Below are 24131 nucleotides of genomic sequence, written 5' to 3' on the forward strand. Positions count from 1 at the left end.
GAGGCCATTGCTTCCACTGTGTTTTGTTGGCAAAAGCAAGTCATAAGGCCAGACTGCCTTTAAGAGGAAATGAAATAGACTTCACCTTTTGATGGAAGGGACAGAAAGACCAGTATATATGTATGTAATACATACATACATATCCAGTATGTAAATACAGGGAGAAGTGGGGATGTAGATACAATTTTTTTTTTAATCAATCTATCATAGAAATGAAATGGAAGGACTGGTCAAGTGTCACTTGGGCCATTAGAGGCAAAGGCAAGATCAATTCAGGGTCCCAAGCTGCAATCATGCTTCCTCTACCATAGTGCGTGTTTTGTTTGGATTGTGACTTGAGGCCCTCTTCTGAGAGTGCTAGCACATTGGCACAGTGCTGGTTGAGTATGAAGAGAAGAATGCAAATGGTGCCTGTTTCTCCTTCATATCATCAGGTTTGACTGTTGAAGTTTAAAAAAAAAAGGTAATTTTTAACAGGTAAAGTGAAAAACCATCATGAGGTTAATTAACACTCACATCTTTAGATTAAAAAATAAAGGGACTGAATTGCCAGAACCCTGAGGGATCTGATAAATTGACAAGCCAGGCTTCCTAGAAACTTATCTGTAAGAAAGCTGAAGTAAGGGGTGCCTGGGTGGCTCAGTGGGTTAAAGCCTCTGCCTTCGGCTCAGGTCATGATCTCAGGGTCCTGGGATCGAGCCCCGCATCGGGCTCTCTGCTCAGCAGGGAGCCTGCTTCCTCCTCTCTCTCTGCCTGCCTCTCTGCCTACTTGTGATCTCTGTCTGTCAAATAAATAAAATCTTAAAAAAAAAAAAAGATAGCTGAAGTAACTTCTCATCTACAGTAAGGATAGTATGGTAAGCAGAATAATGGTCCCCAAAGATGTCCACATTTCATTCATCAGAATCTGTGACTATGTTACCTCGCATGGCCAAAAGGACTTTGCAAATCTGATTGAGAGCTTGTATGCTTTTGGACTTTGCAATATGGAGGTTATTCTGGATTATTTAGGTGGGCCCAATTTAATCACATGAGTCCTTAAAAGTAAAAGAGGAAGACAGAGAGATAGGTCAAAGAGAAATGCCATGAGAAAAATGCCATCTTCCCTTTATTGGCTTTGAAAATGGAAGCCAAAAAATGTAGCAACTTCTAGAAGCTTGGAACACTTCTCAGCTTATAGCCAGCAGGAAAACAAGGAACTCAACCCCACAACCTCAAGGAATTAGGTTCTGTCAACAATCTAACAGGGCAGAAACCAGTTTTTTCCTAGAATGTACAAAAAGGAAGGAAGTTTGCTGACATTTTACCTCAATCTTGGCTGCTGATCTTGAATCTATGAGATTATATTGGATTTATGATCTACAGAAGTATAATATAATTAGTGTGTGTTGTTTTAGGTCTCAAAGTTTGTGGTAATCCGTATGGCAGCAATAGAAAACTAAAACAGATAATAAGCCATAAAATATATCCCTACTATTGATAGACAATTAAGTTATTTCCACATTTCCACTATTATAATGCTGCAAATAAACCTTCTATATTCATGTTTAGGCATATATGATGCAAGTATTTAGTTAGAATGCATTCCCCCCAAATCGAATTCTGTATCAAAGAATATAGAAAGTTTTAGGTTTTAGGTCTCTAGACTCCAAAATTTTTTCATGACAGTCATTACCTACCTACATTCCCACATATTGTGTTTGATTACCTTTTGTCCCTCACCTTCCTCAGCACTGGATATTATCATTCTTGTTAACTTTTTGTCGGCATGATAGGGGAAAATTATTTCTTATTATTTGATTTTGTATTACTAGTGAGTTCTTTTCATATCATTACTGCCCCTTGCTGCATCTTTTGTAAATTGCATGTATTGAGCTCATTGTCTTCTGCTGTGTAACTTAGCTGTTTTTAAACTCTCTTTTTCTGTGAAGCAAATCATCAGTGAATCCCCTCTCATCACAGAGCTGAAACCTCATGCCTATGTTTTAATCATTGTTCACACTCAGCTCTATGACCAGTGCATCCCACACACTGAGCTTCCCTCACTTCCAAGCACCACCTGTCACCTCCTTTGTAGCGCCTCTGCCCCTTGCCTGGTTCAGCCTCCCCTTACCCATCAACAAATGGCTCTCACTGCCCCATTGCTCTCCTACTACCCAAGCCCCCTTCTTAAATGAAAATTCTGATCCCGCTGATCCTCTACTCAGAAAATCTCAACAATGGCTGTGCATTGTACTCAGAGACAGGAGATTTCCTGGTGTGGTCTCAAAGGCCTTCCCTTCAGGGAGGGACCCCTGCTACAATGCCCCCAGCCTGACTCTCTCCCTCTCTTCTCTTACTTCTTGATACTCTGCTTTTGTCGTTTCCCAAGTAGTGAATGCCCTTACTACCATTCAAAAATCCTTGGTGATTTTCAAGGAATATTTCAATTTTCTTCTTCATTTAAGAAGTATTTTTTCCCCACCAATGCATGTTGAGAAAATTTTTAAAATATAGAAAAGCTGAAAGAATTGTACAGAGAATCCCCACATGTCCCACCTTGTTTCTACTATGAACACTTAACTGTATTTGCTTTATCGCTTATCTAATCATCCACCCATCCTTTCATCCATCTTATGTTTTATGCATTTCAAAGTGGATTGCAGAGTTTAGTACATTTCTTCCTAAATACTGCAGTGGCATATCATTAGCCAGAGTTCAACATTTATTTATAGTTTCCTTTGGAGACAAAATTTGCACGCAATGAAATGCTCACATTTAATGTTATATCATGTGTTGAGTTCACCAAGTACATACACCTGTGTAACCTAAACCCTACCAAGATAGAAGACAGCAGGTGGCCTTTAGAGGGGAACCTGGATGGCTCAGTGGTAGAGCATGCAACTCTTGATCTCAGGGTCATGAGTTCAGTTCCACACTGGGTGTGAATCCTACTTTAAAAAAAAAGTTGGGGGGCCTGGGTGGTTCAGTGGGTTAAGCCTTTGCCTTCAGCTCAGATCATGATCTCAGGGTCCTGGGATTGAGCCCCGCACCAGGCTTTCTGCACAGCTGGGAGCCTGCTTCCCCCTCTCTGCTTGCCTCTCTGTCTACTTGTGATCTCTGTCTGTTGAATAAATAAATAAAAATCTTAAAAAAATAAAATAAAATAAAAAATTTAAAAAGTGGCCTTATGCCCTTAACCAGTCGTGTCCACACCCCAGAGAATACCACTGCTCTCATTTTTTAAAAACTATTGTGTTGTCTGTTCTAGAACATTATATTAATGGAGTTATATAATACATATCATGTTGTGCAGAAAAATGCTTTGTCAAATGGTCTTGCACAGGAATAACGTGTTCATAGTCTTACTCCTCCTACTGAATAGCTAACTCTACAGTGCCAGAGCTCTGCCAAGCACGTCTCCAAATGCATTGCCCAGTCAAGCACCCAGCCTTACACATAATAGGAATTCATTATGTGCTTGCCCAAGTGGGAAGCAGACTTCCTAAGAGAAACTGGAGTATTAGAAGAAAACACACTTCCTGTGTTGTGCTGGGCTGACTTCAAGTTAAGGTCTTATATTTGGTGCCAAGTATGTAACAAATATCTGCTTTTCACAGTAGCCTCTTCTCTTTCTGTAAAGGAGAGAGAAGAGTGGGTTCATCCTCAGAGAAGCTGCATATGTGGCAGAGAGCAGCAATTCCCATGTGCAAAGTGGCAAAACTCGCTATACCCCCTAGAATCCCTCTAATGACATGGATAGAGAATGTGCCTGGTCAAGATCAGTGTCTTAAACAGAAATCTCGAGTAAAGACTGTTAAGTATGGGTGGAAAAGAGAGGCCTCAACAAATGCTCAACTATTAAAACTCGGATCTCCATTTCTGACAGTTCTTATGGGAAATTTCTATAATCGTGATAAAAATAATAGTCATAATTCTGTGTTAGGCTTACTTAGGAGGATTGGCTTTGTGCAGAAAAATATGCTGAGAGGTTGAAAATATATAAAAAATAGATTAACAGTTCTCACCTTTGGCATCCAGGAGCTTGGGGTCTCCTGGGGCACAAAGTCATTGAAAAAGGCACAATGCCACTGTGGCATGTGGCACCTCATGACCTATAGGAACTATAGGAATGTGGCACCTCATGACCTATAGGAACTGATTTACCTTCCAAAAGGTGCCCAAATCAGAGTCTGTCAGTTTTTTCTTGGTGCAGTAATGGGTAATTACTCAACATGACTGAGGGAAAAATTAACTGCTTTTTTTCTAAAAAGAGTCATATATTTACTGACCATAAGATTCCTACTGCAGTAGTTGCCTCTGTTTCCCTTGTAGGACTTCATGCCTAAGATTAACATTAGCCTCACCATTTGATAATCATAAAGCACATATGGAGCAAGCAAACTGAGCATGATTCAGTTTCCATCCCTGGTGCTTAAAAGAGCTCTGTATTTCTGTTTGAATAGTTCCATTGGCTATTTATTTTAACTTTTTAAAAAAATTTTTTTAACTGACTGTTCAGATTTCCTTTCCACTTTGCTCCATGCCCTCTTCTGACTTACTATGTATCAATGTATCATGTTGTGGCTTTCCTTCTGTAGCTGTTTCCATTTAAAGAGAGAGCAACTTTCCCAAAAGAGGCCTCCACCACTGCTACTGTTGGAATACATGCTGGAGAATGGGCCAAACTTTATATTTTTTGGAAGAACAGGACATCATTCACCTCATTCCAAGAAAATTATTCATGGGGGCCTTCACAGAAGGATCTCACAGGGAAGCATGGTTGTTCTCTCTGTTCTCCTAATGTTGCTTTTTGAAATCTTCATGTTTGTGTAGTTATATTCACTAGGAATCAAAGTCATGTGCCACCCTGGTTAATTTCTCCATGCAGAATGCAGTAGAGATTTCTAGAACATTGCCTGTGCTGGGCAGTGAGGAATCCCTAACTCAACTTGGTACTTTTCCCCACTGGGTAAATGTTTCCTCAGAGTAGTTAATAAGGTGTTGAATTCTTCACAAACAGAAATGCTGATGCCTCTGCCAAATACCGATGAATATCAGCTCAATCTTTAGTGGTTGGAATTTGACATAAATCCTCGAGTGTATTAAAGTCAGCTGTGGTAGCTGGCAGAAAGGCTTGTTATGTAGACCTTGGGCAAAGCCTTACCTGACAGCAATTCAATAGAAATATGGGTGCCAAGACACTGTATTTTTATAAAGAGAATGAAGAGGCTGTTTAAGTTAAGCATTTACTGCTCTACAACATAAAAGCAAGATTCAGGTTCCCATGCATGAGACCCCGAGAGAGGCAGACATTATGTGAAGATCTGAGAGGGACATCTAACTACCCATTATTGTTCACCTCACTGTGGGGGCTAAAAGTGCCTAATGATGCTGTGTTCCTTCCAACAGAGTTTAGTTGCCACAAATTGTGATATTTTGGTACAATATGGGCAGAAGATCATGTCTCCCAAGTTTCTCACAGAATCCAGAGGTAGGAATATATTGAATTAAATCAATAGAGGTTTCTCAACGAGGATTAGCTGGTAGAACTGAAATCCCCTGAATAAAACATGAAAGAAAAAGGGTATCATTTGTAAAATAGTGAAAAACCTACTTCTTTTTCGAATACCAGTTAAAAATTGTTGAGATCAAGCACAATAATGTTGAAATAATAATGTTTTCGAAATGTTGGGTTAAATATAATTAAAATTAATTTGACGAGTTTCTTTTTGCTGTTTGAATGTGGTTACTAGAGAAGTTAAAATTGTGTATGTGGCCTACAGAGTATTTCTCAAGGACAATGCTTCCAATGGCTTCTTAGCCTACTACTGAGATTGAAAGAGCAAATCCTCATTAGGGCTTACAAGGTTCCACATGATCTGGACCTTGGTCAACCAGCTGTCCTAGCATCCTACACTCCACTGCAGCCACACTCACCTTCTTGCTATTTCCTGAATGCAAAAATATCACCCTTCTCTCAGGGCTCTTTGCACATGCTGTTCTCTCTACTTAGAATGTACTTTTCTGGACTTCCTCATTTGTTACTCCCTTACTCATTTAAATGAAGGGTTGGTACTCTTTGGAGATGTTCTTGTTCATTCTACCTAAAATAAAACTCCCATCTTACTGATGCTCAATAGTCCGCTTTGTTTTTCTTCATATTTATTATGATCAGACTTTTTATTATATGTTTATTTTATATTATTTGTTGTTTCATTTATTATTTAATGTTTTTGTTTATTTTCAGTATCTCCTTCTAAAAGATAAGTGCCATTAAAGAAAGGACAGTAGTGTGCTGTATCCAGCTTGCATTGAGTCCCAGGAGCCAACTCTTAAATTTCTAGGAATTTTGGGAGTTGGTTTTAAAATACAGTTGTTATTAAAATTAAATTATGTATGTTTGTAATTAAGTGAATCATATTGGGGAAAAAAGTAATAAATGAGCATAATCACTTTTAATTGCTTTTTTATATTTTATTCTTACCCATGCCCTGAAAGTTATTTAAATCTATTGTATTTATAGGGTAGAAAACTATATAATGGTGTACTACTACCTATTTTTTTAATCAATGCATGTTGGTAGCTTAAAATTGGCCATCGTGGATGTGTTTACAGCATGGAAATTGACAAGTGCTACAAATCAGGGCTCTACTCTTAGCGGATTTTTGGAGGAAGTCCTTAAACATTCCCAGCACAGGACTGGGCAGGACCTTGCATTTTCACTGCTACTCTCCCTTTGCCTATAGGAACAGGATCTCACACATGTGTTGCTGAAGAAATATTGAGTTGTTGGGTGGGATTTCATGGAAAGGGTAGAACTCTGTGGGCTGAAATCATTCAATAAGATTTGAAGAAGGAAAACTATATTTTAAAAGTTTTGGAAAATTTAGAAACTATCGCAGTGGGATATGTATGTTTGTGTTTACCTATGTGTGTGTGTGTGTGTGTGTGTGTGTGGGTGGGTGTGTGTGTGGGTGTGTGAATGTGTGCACACATACGTGCACATTTTTGGTCAAAGCACAGGCCTAACCAAAACAATGAGGCATTTAAAATAAATTGAGGGTACTTGGATGGCTCAGTCAGTTAAGTTTCCGACTCTTGACTTCTGCTTAGGTCATGATCTTGAGGTCATGAGATTGAGCCCACATTGGGTTCTGTGCTCAGCTTAGAGTCTGCTCGGGATTCTCTCTCTCCAACCCCCTTTGCCTCCTCCCCACCATTCATTCTAAATAGGGAAGTAAATAAATAAATATCTTTAAAAATAATGCATTTAGAGGCTGTGAATGGAACCATTTTTAGTTCAGAAAGGAAGAGATGATGAGCTTGATTTCTACAGTCTGATGCTGGAATTGTAGCAAAGTTCTAGTTTTCTAGATTAGAAAACTAGGTTTCCAGATTAACACATATGGACCCCTGCCTATCTTACTGGGGTCATGATCTTTGAACCCACCCAGATGTGGCCTGACTGCCTTTTCTCCTCCCTATCCTGGGAAGGCCCCTGAATGTCCCAGTAGGTGAGCACTCAGACCTAAGGTTATGTAATTCCTTGTAGGTTGCTTCTTTTTAGCTCAACCGTATGTATTCTGCCTACCTGCTAATTCATGCAGATGTTTTAGAAGCTGTGAAATATTATTCTTTCAGATTTGGAGGAATGGGGCCCCAGGCAACTCTGTGTTACATTCAAAAGCCCACATCTTCTCTGCATCAGTTTTCAGGCCCTTTACTTCCAGGGATAGGAGTGTGGAAGAACAATCTGGGCCTTTCTCTCCAGGCTTCGGTTCATTGCAACAGGTAGACCCATAGTCAGTCCAGAATTATTCAGAGCCCTACCACTGAGAGAGAAGCAACTAAAACTTCTTGGGGTGAAAATTCCAGAAAACCCAAATCCAACGGGCATACCAAAAAGAGAAAATCATGGAATAAGGATTGCTTCTGGCACAGCTTGATCTGTCCTGCAAATAATAACCACCAGGACCAGTTCCACTCTCTACATTCTCTTATCTTCTCTTAAATAACAAATCTCCATGTTGGCTTTATTTTCAGACAAATGTTTCCCTCACAGACTGAAGTTGACTGTGGCTTTTCCAGCTCATATGTTTTCTGAGCTTCAAATCCCATAGAAGAGGGTGAGAATTTCAAATCCCATAGAAAAGGGTGAGAATTTCTCCCATCAAAATCTCAGGGGAAGAAACAATAGTAATAATAATGAATACTTTTAATTTGGGATTTACTACATAAGTACATTAGGTATAATAACTCCTTTTATGTTTATTTCTTCCACGGTACTTACCTTATCCCTATTCCAAAAATAAACTGACGTTGAGACACATTAAATAACATTCCCACGGTGGCTGGCTGAGTGGGGGAGAGGCAAGTCAAAGCCAGGTTCCTGCTCCCCAGTATCTAGGACCCTTTATTATATCAGGGACCTCCCAGAAGGATGCTTGTATGGACTTCATTGGCTCTACATAGGTCACGTGCACCAATCTCTGGACCAATCTCTATGACCATGAGTTGTTCCATCCTGAGCTGTGTGTGGCATTCTGAAGCAGAAAGGCTCTACCTTGTGCATGTGGATTGGTAGGAGAAGGGGCTTCTGTGGGGTTATTGCTTAAATAGGATGATAGCTACAGTGTTGGCTACAAAGGAATCTCAAGCCACCTGGGGCTCTGCTCTCTCTTGGGTGATTTTCTCTGGGACAGAATGGCATCACCCCCTCACCGTTCCCCACCCCCTGAAATACAGAGACAAAATTTTCCTATGCTCTGGCCAAGATTTCATGAAGCAGTGGGAATGGACCAGTCCCACCTGCAGAATGATGAACCTGAAGAGGCAGAATCCTCCATGCCCTTGGAGATGGGAGCCCACCATGGCTGTGCTGAGCCATGGCTCTGTCCCAGTATAGGAGCTATTTTGTCTCTCTGACAGCCCTGCCTGCAGGGCTTGGTGCTCATGGCCACAGTGCGGGCATCTGAGAACTCACTGAAAGAAGCCGTTTGTGCCAAGATTTTGAGGGATGCGTGGCAATAAACTAGAAGTGGAAATCTCCACTCTGAGAAATGAGGGTGTCATATTTTCACCAAATACAGCACCCATGGTGGGGTGGGGAGCAACCCCTCTGGCTGTCCAAACGTTTCTGTCTTGTCAGCGTAATGAATTTGAGCACCCAAGCCTGTTGGCAGTTGTCTGTGCTCGGAGTGAGACAGTGATGTAATCCCGATTAAAATAGTTAGTAAGGAATTAATGAGAGGTTATCTCCTTGTCTTCAATCATTTCCTGGTGAGAAGAAGATTCTCTAAGCAGAACTCATTAGAGCTGTTCCTTTGCAGTTACTGAAATTACCCTGTTTTGAAATTACTCAGAATTTTCAAGAAGCAAACTCATTTCAAGTCATTATTTCTGAATGTTATGACTACAGTATGAAAAATTGTTTTATTATTATTTTTTAAGCCAAAGATATAGTCCAATCAGGAGGGTTTGAACGCTTATTCTGGTATCTAAATTCCACTCATTTCAGTTTATTTTAGGCTGGAGTTTTTGCAGGCATATAAAGGAAGACAGACTATTTGGGTCTCCATCAGAGATAGTAAAAGAAGACAAATTTATTCTAATCTGTTATAGGAGAATAATTCAGTTGAATTCAGTACGACAAATATTCACTCTGTACCTTCTGTATTGTGGTTAGTGGAGAATTTAAGACACAAAAACAAAACAGCATTGTTAGGAGCTTGAGCTGTTAAGGGTAAGGACCCTGGGATACGACTGGAAGCTACAAATCTCAGCCCCAACATTTGTCACCTTTGTCATCGAAGGCAACTAAAATCTCTAGTTTTCAGTTTCTTAATATACAGAGCAGGAATAAATGTAATACTTGCCTTACAGGGTTAATATAAGGAGTAAAAAGAAATCTGTAAGAAGTATTTAGGAGCATGTCTGGTACATCTGATCAAGGAGCTCAAATGAACATAAAATTAAATAAAAGAACTTTGTGCTTGGAAGTTTGACAAAGTATATGGAGCACTATATCTAGTCAGGGTCGGCCAACAAATTACATTTTATGTCAGGTGATCTTAATGACTCTCAGGGAAGTTGCTTTCATCAGGGCCCCTAGAAAAACAGAAATTACATCCAGGTTTATATGGGAACTTATCATGTGACCAAGATTGCATTTTTTCTTCTTCTTTTATCCAAATATTATTAATTTTTAATTAATTGATTAATTAATTAATCAACACTTCTATACATTTCCCAGTACTCTTCAAGATGAGTGTACTCTTTTTTTTTTTTTAAGATTTTATTTATTTATTTGACAGAGAGATCACAAGCAGGCAGAGAGGCAGGCAGAGAGAGAGGAGGAAGCAGGCTCCCGGCCAAGCAGAGAGCCCGATGCGGGGCTCGATCCCAGGACTCTGAGATCATGACCTGAGCCGAAGGCAGCGTCTTAACCCACTGAGCCACCCAGGCGCCCCAAGATGAGTGTACTCTTAATCACCTTTATCTATTTCACCAACCCTTTCCTCCCACCTTCCCCTGGCAACGACCAATTTGTTCTCTATATTTAAAAATCTGTGGGTTTTTTGTCTCTTTTTTTGTTTGTTGATTTGTTTTGTTTTCTTAATTCTGCATATGAGTGAAATCATATGGTATTTGTCTTTCTCTGACGTAATTCACTAAACATTATATACTTTCTAGGTCCATCTTTTTTTTTTGCAAATGGCAAGATTTCATTCTTTTTACTGCTGAGTAATATTCCAGGGCGTGTGTGTGTGTGTGTGTGTGTGGGCATGTGTGTATCATATTTTCTTTATCCAATCATCTATTAATCAACCCTTGGGTTACTTTTATTATCTTGGCTGTAGTAAACATTGGGGTGCATATATCTATTCGATATAGTTTTTGTTTTCTTTTGGTTAAGTCTTGTTTTCTTTGGTTAAGTACCCAGGAGTGGAATTACTGGATTGCATGGTATTTCTGTTTTAATTTTTTGAGGAACCGCCGTACTGTCTTTCACAGTGGCTACACCAATTTGCATTCCCACCAACAGTACATAAGGGTTCCCTTTCCTCCACATCCTTGCCAACACTTAAGATTCCCTTGTGTTTTTGGTTTTGACCATTCTGACAGGTCTGAAGTGATATCTTATTGTGGGTTTAATTTGCATTTCCCTGATTAGTGATGTTGAACATCTTTTCATATGTCTTCTTCGGAAAGATGCCTATTCAGGTCCTCGGCCCATTTTTTAAATGGGTTGCTTCACTTCTTTGGTGTTGAGTTGTACAAGTTCTTTACATATTTTGGATATTAACCCCTTATCAGATATATCATTTTGTAAATCTCTCTTCTCATTCACTATGTTGCCTTTCTGGTTTTTTGGTGGTTTCCTTCACTGTTTAAAAACTTTTTATTTTGGTGTAGTCGCAATAGTTAATTTTGCTTTTGTTTCTCTTGCCAGATGAAACATACCTAAAAAAATGTCTCTATGGCCAATGTCAAAGAAATTACTGCTTATACTCTCTTCTAGGAGTTTTATGGTTTTGGGTATCGTGTTTATAACTTTAGTTAAGTTTGACTAAAGTTGTAGTTTGTGTGTGTGTGTGATGTAAGAAAGTGATCCAGTTTCATTCTTTTGCATGCATCTATCCAGTTTTTCCAATACATTTGTTGAAAAGACTATCTTTTCCCCTTGCATATTCTTGCCTCGTTTGTTGTAGATTAATTGACCATAAAAGCATGGGTTTATTTCTGGACTCTACTCTGTCCCACTGATCAATGTGTCTATTTTTGTGCCAGTACCACACTGGTTTGATTACTACAGCTCTGTAGTATATCTTGAAACCTCGGATTGAGATGCCACCATGTTTGTTCTTCTTTTTTAAGACTGCTTTGTCTATTTAGGGTGGGGTTTTTGTTTGTTTGTTTGTTTTGTCCTTTGCAAATTGTTCCAGTCCTGTGAAAAAGGTTGTTGGCATTTTGGTAATTTAAGACTGTATTTAACTACAGATAAAAATTGCTGTCCATATGGAAAAAAAAACCATGAGATTCCTTCCTTACTTCACACACAGATATAAATTCAGGATGAATTAAAGAAATAAATGAAAACAAAAATAATAACCTTGGAACAAATGAAAGGGGAATATTTTTGTAACTCTGGGATGATGGAACATTTTTAAACAAGATGGGAATCTCAGAAAACATCATAAGAGATCATAGAGATACTCCACTATATAGATATTATAAGAAATAGGATGGCAAATATAACATTAGTAAAGTGAAAATGGGAACTATATATTGGTTAACATAATTACAACAGAATCAACAAGTAAAGAGTACGGGTCCTACTGTTCCAAGAGATCTTTCAGTTGATACAATTAAAAGGCAAAAAATAAAATAAATAAAGACAAATACTCCACTAAGTAGGAATAGACAATTTGGAAAAGAAGAACTGGAAAAGTCCATAAATTTAGAAAAAGATGCTTAGTCACATGCAGGAAAGTGCAAATTTAAAAATGAATTACATTTTTTTTTTTTTTTTTTTGCTTATCAGATTTACAATACAATGTGGTGAGACTTTTGTCGGGGATGGAGAGGAAGATGAGGGTATACTGTCATACATTTCTAGAGGGACAGTCAGTTGCTACCACAATATCTAGAAATATTCCCTAAAATTAAAAAAAAATGTTGCTCCCCTTTGTCCAAGTAATCCCACTTTAGGGAATTTTGCTTACAGAAATGAAGGCACCCAAGGTACTGATATAAGTATTAGAGCACTGCAGTTTTTCAGAGGAGGAAAATCGGAAGTAAGCTGCAAAATACATCAACAAAATAAGGGCTGAATAAATTGTGGTGCACACATTCTACTGAATATTATGTAACTTGTAAAGAAAATGAGGTAGGAATGTTTACTTATTTTTCCATCTCTTAAACAAGTTTTTCCAACTCTTTCTTGCTTTTTTGCTGGCTGTTCTCAGCCTCAGAAGGAACTTTTTACTGTAGCTTTTTTACATTTTTCTCCACATCAAGAGTGGGAGAACAATACCCTGGATAGAAATTCACCTGTGAGATTCATATTCTGTGTGGCATGAAATTGTTGTCTGAGACCTAGCTGAGGAAGCAAGAGGGATGGAATATTGAAAGCACATCAACACTAGCGTGGAGAAGAACATAGGTAGCATATAAAGTATTCACTTAACCTCATTGCTTGGTAATAAATTTTAAGAGGTGAGGCATCCTGCTGAGGGAGGTGCCTCTTTACAAGATCACGGAAGATTTAGCCATACCACCCAGGGCTGTTCTCATGACACCAAAGTTAATGTAGCTGTCTGTCCCCTGGGACCTGCTAACTGAAGTCATGACCACCTTCTGCACCATCAAAGTCAATTCTTGTTTTAATAGCGCCATCTTGGTGCACCTTGATGACTTCCGATGTCTGAACTAATTCATTCATACTGTCATTTCTATAAGTACTTATTAAACAACTAATTTGTATCATGCACTATTCTGGACACCAGGGATAGAATAGTGAATCAAACAGACCAATTCTATGCTCTTTTTAAGTTTCTATTCTAATCAGGGGCCTGAAGAAAGAACAGATCTATAGAAAAATAAACAAAATGGATGTATAGAAGATGATAATAACTATCTAAAGGAAAAATACTGACGAAAAGTATCTAAAAGAAAAAGCAGGGAAGAAGATGGGAAAGTACATGTACATACATGTGCATATATGTAGGCTATTTTAAATAAGGTGGTAAAATAGGAGGTTAGGGAAGGCCTTTTTGCAAGGGTGACGTTTCAGCAGGACCCTACCAAAGGAAGAATGTGACCTCTTGATGCTGCCCCAGAAAGGAAGTTTTAGGCAGAGGGAATAGCCAGTGAACTGTTCCAAGACAGGAGCACATGTGTGTGTGTGTGTGTGTGTGTGTGTGTGTGTGTGCATGATTGCATATGTGTTTATATGCATGTGTGTTTTCTCAGGGAGGGAGAGGCAGCAGTGCACCTGGAGCAGATGGAGCAGAGAGAAGGGGTGCAAGAGGCTCCACTCATGGAGACAGTGTGAGCAGGGATCACCAACATCCCTCTGGCTCTGAGGAGGATTGTGCATTTCACTCTGCTTGAAGCCACCCCAGGTTTTGAGCAGAAGGCTGATGAGATCTCACTTAATGTTTTAACAAGGGTCGCTCTGGCTGCCATTAAAAGAACAGACAGGAGGAATCAAGGGTAGAATTAGGAAGCTTGGTGAAAGGCTTTCTCAGTTTCCAGGGTAGAGGATGGTGGCTTAGACCGCTTGGAAACTGTGACGTCACAGAGTGCGGTCTGACTAGGGACGTTCTGAAGATGGGGCTGACCAAGTTTGCTGATGGATCCGATGTGAGGCGGGAGATTGGGATCAAGGGTGATACTCATGGCTTTGGCTAAGACCCTGGAAGACCCCCTTTAACAGATGTTTCCAGTCCCATGATCTACACCCTGAGGCCTCATTGATGAGAAAGGGTTAAAATGTTCCTGTAAAGCCTTGGGTTGGTGGGGTGTGGAGGTCTTGAGAGAGCCTGCAGAGTAGTGTCTGTGGGAGGCTGCTCTCCTCCCGTTCTGCTTTGAGTCACAAAACTCATATTTGTACCTCACTTCAGAATTGAACAGAAATGGATCTCATTCAAATAACTCATTTACCACTCAGAAGGGCCCCCGTGTGGTCTTCTTTTCCTGAATCTTCTTGCTATCCTGATTTTGTAATTGACAGAGCTGCAGGTCAAGGGCTCACATGGTTTCTCCAGGGTAGCGAGGTTCTGATTTGAACCCAGACCTTCTGGTCTCCATCCATACCATGTAGTGTCTTATGCGGACTTCCCAAGGGATTCCCATGTCCTGCCTCACCCACACTCCTCAGCGACTTTGCCAGTACATGGAGCAGATATAAGGAACTAGACAGTGTGAACAAAGCAAGTGAACCTCAGAACTACTTACTGAGATGGCCAGCAGCCACATGGCTGCTCATGGTGACACCTGGGTCTTGTGACACTCAGCACAGCACTGCACACGATGGATAGGGGACCTGAGACACGGCTGACAGAGAACTAGAAAACTCCTCTTTTCCTTCTTCAGCCTAGCTTATTCAAACACTTTGTTCCTTCAAAAATAGGGCTTTCTGGAAAGCAAAAGAACGAGACTCTGTTCTTGTGGAATCTGTTGGCTTACTTCATAGCTCTCAGAGGAGATTTGGGCAGCGCCAAACTCCGAGCTCAGACTTCCCAGATCGGGAGGGTCAGCACAGGGAGCAGAACCACAGTCAGAGGAATGGAAAGTTCCTACGTCTTCGCTGCACTCAAAATTTGAAGCTGTTGCTTTCACCCATCTGAAGCAGACCGATCAGAGGAGGCACATCATCAAGAATGGAGACAGCGGGACGCCTGGGTGGCTCAGTTGGTTAAGCAGCTGCCTTCAGCTCAGGTCATGATCCCAGCGTCCTGGGATCGAGTCCCGCATCGGGCTCCTTGTTCTGTGGGGATCCTGCTTCTCCCTCTGCCTCTGCCTGCCACTCTGTCTGCCTGTGCTCGCTCTCTCTCTCTCTCTGACAAATAAATAAATAAAAAAAATCTTAAAAAAAAAAAAAAAGAATGGAGACAGCAAGATCCCATTCTTCTCAAAGAATCACTGCTCTCTGTCAGCTCAAGACTCAGAAGCAAGGGTGCCTTTTATTCTGGCTGCTGCCTTGCCTCCAGCCTGCCAGGAGAGATGAAGCCGGCTGGCTCTGCTCTGAGGAGCTCCGCAGCCCTGTCTGCTTAATTTCCGGTGGAACCTCAGTGCCCAGGGAGGGCGCGTGTTTTGCTTGTGATGTTGGTAATGAACCGCCGCTGGGAACAAATTAATGAGTGTGTCAGAAACTGCAGTGGAACTGTATTACGATTCATAAACACCACGATGAAAATGCCAGTTGAGCTCTGGTATAAATACACACAAACTCTGAAGAAGCAAACTCTTTTTCCTTCTAATGAGAGGAGAATTAAAAATAACATCATTCTGCCCTGAGCCACATTGCCGGGGGAGAGTTCCTTAGCGGATAGGTAGTTTTTCTAATTCATATTTAATGCATCAAGAAACACAAGAGAGTTTAATTTTACTTTTTATATCTGCATGCAATTGTACTATATTTTGAAACATACGTTATATATATGTAACATATGTATATGTTGTGTGTGTGTGTGTGTGTGTGTGTGTGTACCAGGTATGGGCATAAAATATTCAAAAATGTAAATCATGTCACCTTTTCAGGTGTTGCATCACGTTTGTTAAATGAGAGCTTTCTCTTTTCTTTTTGGTTGACTATTGTGTTTACATGGCCTTTTATTAATATTCTTCTTTAATATTCGAAGTTTGGAATTTAGAGGGAGAAATTAAAATAAAAAATGTGGACTAATTAAACATTAGTCCACAGAGACCTATGACTTTAAAACTCATGGCAGGGGGAGGAAAGAAAGTTCCATTGATTTGGAAGGTGCGGTGGGCTTGTGTTGGGAGCATCTATATGTGATCCCTGATACGTAAGAGGGTGCTCACTTTTACGTGGGGGCTGTTGCTGTGACAAAAGCCCTAACACAGGGCTTCCACAGAGCCCTGACTTTCCATAAATGCCCCTGGCGCTGTTGCAGAGGGGGTTGGGAAATAGCAGGAAAAGAATCTCTACACTAAAGCTCTAGGCTTTCTCCCTCTCGATTCAACAGGAACCACTCCTCTTTTATCCCTTTAACATCTCAGGGCTCCAGGTAAATTTCATTTCATTAAAGTATGCTACAAAGTAAAGTCAGAAAATGATAGATGAGTAGTGGATTGGGTATGGGTTTCAGAATTGACAAGACTTGATTTCATATATAAACTGCTGTATTTAGGGGCACCTGGGTGGTTCAGCTGGTTAAGGATCTGCCTTCTGCTCAGGTCCTGATCCCAGGGTCCTGGGATCCAGTTCCAAATCTGGCTCCTTGCTCAGCGGGGAGGCTGCTTCTCCCACCACCTGCCCCTCACCCCTGCTTGGGCTCTCTCTCTCTCTCTCTCTTTCTCTCTGTCTCTCTCTTTGGCAAATAAATAAATAAAATCTAAAAAATTAAAAATTAAAAAATAAACTCCATATTTATTCGCTATTGGCTTTGGGGCACATATAACCTCTTGGAGTCTTGATTTTTTTTTTTTTTAATTTTATTTATTTGTCAGAGAGAGAGAGGGAGAGAGAGCAAGCACAGGCAGACAGAATGGCAGGCAGAGGCAGAGGGAGAAGCAGGCTCCCCGATGAGCAAGGAGCCCGATGTGGGACTCGATCCCAGGACGCCAGGACCATGACCCGAGCCGAAGGCAGCTGCTTAACCAACTGAGCCACCCAGGCGTCCCACCTCTTGGAGTCTTGATTTTTTATCTAAGACTGAGTGATAATAACTCCTACTTGCTTGGTTGCCATGAGAATTAGAGAGACTGAATTCAAATGCCTTGCACGTAATTGATTTTCACGAAAGACTGTGTGATTACTATAACAGGTTCTAGCTGGTAACTAGTCATAGGTTTAAGTGGTTTGTTTTCTTCCCTTGACAACTTCAGAACATGAAGCCTCCTTCCTCTAACTGCTCTAATGTCAAGGCTAACAGAAGGCAATTTTGCCTTGAGTCAGAGACTCTATTTAGCTCATCACAACATCAAATGTTAGATAGAGTTTCAGAAAAGAGAACAAAACTTGTTCGAAAGTACTGCTTATTTGTCATAAGTGACCAATTTGAGTTTGGAACAATTGTGCAAAATGGTTCACTAAGACACGAAGCAATAAATGTAACAGTTCTTTTTACCACCCCATTTTGAGTTATGTACTCTTAAAATTGTTCTTGAGTAGCTTCTTAACATCATCACCTGGGAATTTCCATCTAAAACAGTATGCATAAGAGAAAGCACAATGACTGAATCAGGTTGGTGTCAAAGTAACTTTCCAGGAGTAAAAAACATATCTGGGTTAGACTCCAGGGCAGTCCTTTTGTCTCTAACTTCAGAAGTTGGGTTTGTGGTAGGTGCCATATTAGTGCACCCTCCAGGCCCGTTGAGTCACTTATTTTCCTCAATTCCTTTCCAAGACAGTGACTCACTACTGACATAGCAATCCTTCATTTTAAGATTCAGGTAAGTAGTTAATGAGTTGCTCAGTGATCAATAAAATGGGGAAAAAATGACAAGAAATGGAATCATTTTGAATGGGGTGTTAGTCTTTACAGCTAGACGAAATGGGTTCTATTTTGGAAATTGTAGAAGAAAACCCAAACTGAATGAAACTGGCCAAGAGAAAAGGGAAGACTTGCCTCATCCCCTTTTTGGAGATTCTGTTACTCTAGTTGAACTATCTCACATTTATTTCATGTAGTTCAAAAATCAAAGGAGATGAGGCATCGCGTGGCCTTTTCAAACTTAGCAACCCAAGGTGAATTTATGATGGATGCATCCAGTTTCATGTAGGCAAAAGTTCTTGAATGTGCTATTCACAAAACAGCAGTGAACGTTAATGGGGGTATTGCAATTTAAGTTCTTGCATAACCAAGTATGTCCAGACATGGGATGCCCACTTTGCTCACTGATAGCAGAAAAAAATGGTGTTGTAGATCAAAAACGCTTCTATCCATCATGAAAATTCATTCTTGGAGGGCAGTGAATCAAAGCTTTTGGAAGGTCTTTTATGAATCACTCAGCAGAGAACTGGAAAGTTTTAAGCATTCATTCATATTCACAGCCACCAGACTTCCTGAAATGCTTGTTAACTTTCTGGGGCCACCTTAGCACAGTTGGAGCATTTCACATCAGCTGACACATGATCTCAACTCAGGGTTCTCAAACGGTTCTTTGTGAAATGTCTGAAATGAAACAACATCAAGAGACAATGGTAAGTAACTCAGCAAAAAGCAATGACTTCTAGGGATCTTCCTGAAGGTCAGGGTGAGTCCCAGTCAGTTTCATGGACTTCTGTTCAGTTCTCCTAGAAAGGCAGTTTCTTTGTTTTACTTTTATTTTTTAAAAATATTTATTTATTTATTTGAAAGAGAGCGAGAGAGAGAGGGAGTGGTGTGAGAGGGGCAAAGGGAGAGGGAGAGAGACACTCAAGCAGACTGCCTGCTGAGTGTAGAGCCCCACATGGGGCTTGATTTCATGACTCGGAGATCATGACCTGAGTCAAAATCAAGAGTCAGATGTTTAACCTAGCGGGTCACCCATGTGCCCCATTTTGTTTTACTTTTATAAAGTTCATTTGCTATGGCCCTCATTTTATTGGGATCTGATTTTTAGTAATGACCAATATCACTCTGAAAAAAGTTAAAATGGTATCTTAGTTGATTTTCCCCTAGAAGCACACCCTGAGACAAGGATTCAAGAGCAAGTGGCTTATTGGGAAAGCAACCCCATGAAAAACTGAAGTATAGGCAATGGGGGAAGGAAACTGATGAGGCATAGGTTATGGAATAAGTTACCACTGAAGACAACTGGAATTCTGTCTCATTGGGAAACTCTGGGAAATGGTATATGGATTTGCCTCAGAGTTACCCCACATGAGGGGTGAGGAGGGTCAAAGCAGAAGACAGATGGGAGGCAGTGACAGGGTACATTATAAATGGTGACACTGTGATAAGGAACTGACTTCAGGAAAATTATTTAGAAATTGGGAAGATTTGAGGAAGGGTAGGGGAAAAAAATCCTGCACATAGGAAGATAAAGCAGAGGGAGCCAAAGAGATATCATAGGAATGGCATAACAATTTATTCTGTGGTGAGGAAGGGTACCTGAGTTACTGTTCATCCACTATTATTAATTTTTAAGTATCCACAGAATGATTACTCAGTCTGTAGGTTTTCTGGGCTCTGGTCCTTTGTTTCCTCCTGTTGGATTCTATTTGACCATATTTTTGATGACCATCACTAGTAAAGGAAGGAAGAGATAGAAGAAGAAGGAGTGGGAGAAGGAGGAGAGCAGGTGGAGGAAAAGAAGAAGAAGGATGGGACAGGAAGAAGAGGGGAGGGATGGGGAGTTGTGGAAGGAGGAGGAAGAAAAGGAAAAAGTATTAAGAAGGAGGAGGACAGAAAAAGACAGTGTATACTATATAACCTAAACCAGAAGTTTTTGGAAAAGGATTTATGGATTAATGCTAATTAATCCATAAAAAATGACTTTTTTTTCTAGTCCATAGAAGAAAAATAAAATAGAAATTTCCATGAAGATAAATCTATTCTGATATTATATCTTTCCAACATTTTGATATTAAATATTTTTTCTCTTAGGCAACATAGTAATAATGGATGGGTATGTTTTTTAAAAAAATTCTCTCTCAACCAAAATAAAGAATTAGAAACCTCATGTCCTTAGTTTTGAAAAAGTGCATATGTTTTGCTGGTATGCGAAAACCAGAGTCCTAGAACCATTAGCCTCATCCTCCAAGACATTCTTTACGTCATTCTGAAAAGTTAACCAGTACTAATGCGTGTGGGTCACTCCTTATGCTGCATTTGAAATAGAGACAGTACATTCAAGTGGATTAGAGCACAGGCTGGGGCCAGAGACTAGGTCTTTCAGCATGGCCACTTGCTGTCCATGAGAACTGTTATGGATTTTTCAAATCTTTGTGTCTCAATATACTCCTCTGTAGAATGGTCAAAACGATTAGAGCACCTATCTCATAAGGTCAATGTGAAAATAAACACAATAATACTTGTACAATGCCTAGGACCAGACCTGCCACATAATAAACAAACAATAAATATTACCTATAATAGTTAAATATATGTATTACTGTATGATAATGGAAACATGTTAATACAGCTGGAAATTTCCAAAATTGAGGGATTTTTTTCCTAAGATGATGCTTTCTAATTAATTTACTTGGGCTATATGCATTAAAACAGGTAAAATATCTTTTAAATTAAAAAAAAGGTAGAGATATTAATGTAGGTAGTAACTTTAAAATTTTCACTTTTTAAAAAAGATTTATTTATTTATTTATTTTAGAGCAAGGTAGAGTGCAGGAGTGGGGAGGGGCAAAGAGAGAGAGAGAGAGAATCTCAAGCAGACTCCCTGCTGGGCACAGAGCCTAACAGAAGGCTCCATCTCACAACCCTGAGATCATGACCTGAGCTGAAATCAAGACTCAAATGCCCCACAAAGTAAGCCATCCAGGTGCCCCTTCACAGTGTTTTAATGAATATAGAATAACCCTTCAGATGGATTTTACTGTAAAGAATTTGTATTTGTATAAAGGCATTGTAAAGCTCTTTAAGCTTTAGCCCTAGATCTTAACAAGTTGTTTTTACTCACATTCATTGCCAGTGTTTCTTATTATAATTGGTGTGGAAAACAAGGACATTTTCTTCTTAATTAAGATACCCTTTGGAGATTTATAATTGGCTATAGTAACTATATAATGCTATAATATATCCTAGTGACTGCCTTATAAAATAGTAAAGTGAAGGAGGCCATTTTATGATTTTAGGGTTTGTTTTTTTTTTTCCTGTGGTTTCCGTAGCATTTTACCAGACAAGGTAGAACATGAGGAAGTATGGCAACGATCCTGTCATCCCATGATTTTTGGACCAGAGACTATGAGAGACATAGGATAAGAAGACAGTCTTCACAGATAGGAAAATGAACAATGAGCAGATGGGTTAATTCTGTTTTTTTTTTTCAGACAGCACTCTTTCCAAACATGAAAGCACCCCCAGGAACAAAGTAAAAGGAATTTTGTCTTAACTGAGCACCTGAAGCAATAAATGATGACTCTTTCCCATTGCCTTAAAGGAATCTTGGCCAGGATGGCAGGGACGGTGACAGGAGGAGGGAGAGAAGATGAGTTTAAGATACATTAGCGTCTTTAACTCTTAATGGAGAGATTCAAATTTGATTGTAATTTCAAGCAAAATCTCAGTAGCTGAGCTCAGCAGAACTCTTGAAAGACAGTTATTGGCCTTCCCTAATCACTTCTTAAGTGATCCCTTGGCTGGACTCTTACAAGTCTGTTGGTTTCCAGACTTGCTGTAGGTGTAGCTGGAGTTCTTAGAGAGAATTATACAAGGGTTAACTTGCCTCTTTCCTGTAATGTCCTTATGCTGAATAAAGACACAAACCCTGCCTCTGGATGTCTACTGTAATTTGTTGGGGAAAATGCAGGCCACAATTACGGTTTTCAAAATGACATTTTCCAGTCTGACAAAATACACTTCTGTTTTTATTCCTGCTTAGGAATTTGGAAACTGATTTGGATAGTCTCCAAGTGTCCCTCTCCCCACTGCAGGCGGTAGGTTGATAACAGGTAGGTGTCTACCCTGGATGGCTAATTCTGGATCCAGATGGTTATATACAGTTAATCCAATACAACTATGTAATTTTACCGGGAACACCATGCGCTTCATTTTTACAACCCATTAAATTCCTGCTCTAAAAAAGATCCCTTTTCTGGATGCCGAGAATGCCAATAAAGTGTAATGCACAATCCGTGCTCACGTCACATGGATGTGTGACTACGTAAATCCACCCTGGAGAGTGGACTTCCAGATTTTGAGAAACAGTGATTAAAATTGGGGCTTGCAAAGATGACAGCCTTAATGTTGGGTGCATTGTAAGATGAAAGTGCTGAATGTGTAGTTTTTAAAAAGATGATCTACAGAAATATAATTTGGAAAACTCAGCAGTTTCAGCCAGCGGGAATATTGTTATGCAGACTGAAAATCAGAAAATTAGAGGCAAATGAAATTTACTCTTTGAGAGGTTTTTCAGCTCTTGCTTTATAGTCACCAAGTCTATGTGAAGCCCAGAGTCCCACAGCGAAGCTGAGTGCAGGACTGAGTTTGCAGACACAGCATTTCTGAATCTGCAGATTCCTCATCAGATCTCAAGACCCCAGCTCGGTATCTCAGGGGGTGATAAAAATGGTTGTAGGGGATGACATTCTCTCTCTCTATTTATCCCATTTTCTCTCCCCACCCCCATCTCCCCATCTCCTATACCATGTTAACATTAGCTATAGAATTTAGAACTGATATAACTTTAGGTTGATGGGGTATGCACAGGTCAGAGGGTTTCAGCAATGCAATGACTGCTGAGCACAGACTAATTTGGGGAACAATGAACCCCTGCCATTTTTCCCCACTGCTTTGTAGTAGGAGAGGAAGAAAAGCTGCCCACACAAGCTTCCTTAACTTCTGGCTATATGTGGTACAAACCTGGCCAGAAAGTCCGATCCTGTCCCGCTCCTCTCTGACCTCACTTCTGTTACTCTTGCACATACTTCCTATGTCTTTGTCTCATTGAACAACCAGAGTTCCATCGTTGTTTAGCCATGGCTGGGGACCTTCTCTGCATCTTCTGTCTGCTTATGGTTTAAGTGCATCTAATCTATTTTATTTGAGAAGCTTTTCCTTACCACCCCCAGGCCCTAGACTCCATCTCACTCCACCCTGTGTCCCCAAGTCCAGGAAAAACACTACAGCTTCTCTTGTGATCCCTTTCCCTGTCTATCATAAGACTTGAAGACAAAGATCATAAAGCATTTAATTCTTTGGTCCCCAGGGCCTGATAGGCACAATTCCTACCTGGTGAGGTGAATACCTAAAAGATGCTTATTGAAAGAAATGGGATAAAGAAATACTGTTATTATGGGTGAGCCTGGTGCTGGGTATTAAGGAGCGCATGTATTGCATGGAGCACTGGGTGTGGTGCATAAACAATGAATCTTGGAACACTGAAAAAATAAAATTAAATTAAAAAAAAAGAAATATTGTTATTTGAAACACTGGCACCAAGGATTTTGAAGTAAATCCAAGATTTATCAGCTCTGGTTTTGATTTGTTTTTTTGTGGTTTTTTGTTTGTTTGTTTGTTTTTCTTTACAGTTAATGGAGAGTATAGTCAATTCTGACATGCTTCCCATCCACATTGCATAGATTGGGAATGCCGGAACTAATAGAGGCATAGACTAGAAAGGAGAAGAAATGACATCTCACCTGCCTGTCCTTTGTTCCTTACCTGCAACACCAAACCTGAGACCTTCAGCATTTGTTGAGGAGACAGAAGAGCTGAATCTACAAACCCCATTTTGCTCTCAGCTTACCTATGTGATTGTGGGCTTCATGCCTATTGGAGGATTAGGAGCTAGCAATT

The sequence above is a fragment of the Lutra lutra genome, chromosome 9, assembly GCF_902655055.1.
Source record: "Lutra lutra chromosome 9, mLutLut1.2, whole genome shotgun sequence".
In the NCBI taxonomy this organism is placed as follows: domain Eukaryota; kingdom Metazoa; phylum Chordata; class Mammalia; order Carnivora; family Mustelidae; genus Lutra; species Lutra lutra.